At 41.2% G+C, this 2276-nt stretch overlaps 1 non-coding gene across 1 annotated transcript; it reads left to right on the top strand.

Annotated features, from left to right (window-relative positions):
- Nucleotides 1–1723: 1723 nt before the first annotated feature.
- LOC116275188 lies at nt 1724–1910 on the top strand. Its single transcript, XR_004184141.1, has one exon. It is a non-coding gene; the product is annotated as a U2 spliceosomal RNA (small nuclear RNA).
- Nucleotides 1911–2276: the final 366 nt, after the last annotated feature.

The raw sequence follows: 2276 nt of genomic DNA, 5'->3' as shown, positions 1-2276 counted from the left end.
CTGCCACTGAGGAGGAGCCAACCACCTGGCTGTGAGCCTGTGTTTCATAGTCTCACTGTCACAAGGCTACTTGGTAAGAACCACTTTTTTTCTGATCTGTAGTGATTTGCACTTCTCCTCAATAACTATATTTATGCTTAAAATAATTAATGCCCTCCATTTAGCCCACATCTTTCTTCTTATGGAGCTGTAGTACACATTAATCTCACCTGACTTTACATCTCATTTAAGGGAGAGCATGGGAGAAAGTTTTGTAGTTGAGAAACTGAAATAAAGGGGGACTAGTACCAGACTATAATTACGTCTTACAGTTTTCAATTTTTAAAAATGTCCTAGACCAGTGTTTCTTAAATCTGGGAGCTATATTAACCTTGTAAACGGAAGAAAATTTCATGAAGTCTCAGAACTATGTCTACTTACTTGAGTGGGAAAAATACTACTTTATGGAACAAAAGTCTTATTCTACAAGCAAAGTTTTCCAAATACGAATTGTCACTGCAAATAATCTTTAAAACAGGTGAAGTTATTTTTGTACTATCTTTAAAATGAAAAATTAACACTTAAAATTCCTCACAAAACTTCCAAGTCACTGAGAATGCAGCCAAGTCTGCCCCACCCAGTTTGAGAAAATCTGTATCAGCTACAAGTTTATTTCTATATTATATATTCCCAATTATATTTGAGGTCTTTGGAGGCCCTGACAGTGTGAGGCACCACACCTATTTCTTTCTTCTTCCTTCCTTTTTTTATTTTTTATTTTTTTGAGATGGACTCTCAGTCTATTGCTCAGGCTAGAGTGCAGTGGCGTGATCTTGGCTCACTGCAACCTCAGCCTCCCAGGTTCAAGCAATCCAGCTGCCTCAGCCTCTTGATTAGCTGGGACAACAGCTGTGCACCACTACACTCAGTTAATTTTTCAGTCTGGCCTTGAACTCCTGACTTCATGTGAGCTGCCCACCTTGGCCTCCCAAAGTGCTGGGATTATAGGCATGAGCCACCATGCCCTGCACACCTATTTCTTTCTGTATGGATTTAAAGGGAAAAAAAAATCACAGCGTATTTCTTTTAATTTGTTCATGCAGTATGTAGTTATCTGCATTCCATTTGTCTGTGTTCGCTGAGTGTGTGAATAGCTGGTGTCATAAGTACAGACAAGGCCTTCAACTTTGTTTTGCACATGCTTTAAGCCCCACTTGTATTCTCAAGTGTCAGGCTCTCTCTGGGGTGGGCTGATGACCACCTGGAGATGTGCATTTCATCCAGCTACTGGCAGCTGCAAGGGTTTCAAGGCCTAAGAAAAGCTTAGTCCTCTGAGACTGCTGCTTGCCCAGAAATACAAGTCATACTTTTGTGATATCTGGTTGCTTGCCATATGGTGTCTCAAGGGGTCTGGGATCATTTACTGCAAGAATTCAGTGGGATCATGTTACAGTGCTCAGAGTCTAAGACAGGCACACAAGAAACACACTACTACTGCATGGCCTTCTTTAGCAGCATGTGGAAATGTTGCAAACCATGGGATGGCTTGGATTAACCCCATAAAGAGACAAACACGGAAAGAACTGACTGGGATTCCCAACAGTCTTGGAGTTCAAAGGACCCATTGTAGGGCTGTTCTGGAGTGTGGATGGGGTGATAATTATTAATAGTTCTATTTGGTTCCTTTAAAAACAATCACTTCAAAAACATTGATTATTAAAAGTCTCATAGAAAATTTATTTTTACCACTTCTCGGCCTTCTGGGTAAGAGCAAGTGTAGTATCTATTTATATCAGTTTAATATCTGATACATCCTCTATGGGAGGATAATATATTGAATGGATTTTTGGAGTTAGGAGATGGACTAGGAACTTGCCCCATTCCACCTGTTGACCTGGTATTGTAGTACCTCCAGGAATGGTGCATCCCTTTTGGGGTATAGGATGGTTGCAACAAAAAGTAGATCAAGGCTGGGTGTGGTGGATGATGCCTGTAATCCCAACACTTTGGAAAGCCAACGTGGGAGGATCGCTTGAGTTCAGGAGTTTGAGACCAGCCTGGGCAACATGGGTGAAACCCCGTCTCTACAAAAATTATACAAAATATTAGCTGAGTGTGGTGCAGTGTGTTTGTAGTCCCAGTTACTCAGGAGGCAGAGCCAGGAGGATTACTTGAACCCAGGAGGCAGAGGTTGCAGTGAGCTGAGATCGCACCATTGTACTTCAGCTTGGGCAACAAGAGGGAAACTCCATCTCAAAACAAACAAACAAACAAACAAAAACATAAAAAATAAAAAT

This window comes from Papio anubis, chromosome 5 (genome assembly GCF_008728515.1).
Source record: "Papio anubis isolate 15944 chromosome 5, Panubis1.0, whole genome shotgun sequence".
Taxonomy (NCBI): Eukaryota; Metazoa; Chordata; class Mammalia; order Primates; family Cercopithecidae; genus Papio; species Papio anubis.
This window is presented reverse-complemented; position numbering and strand designations above follow the sequence as displayed.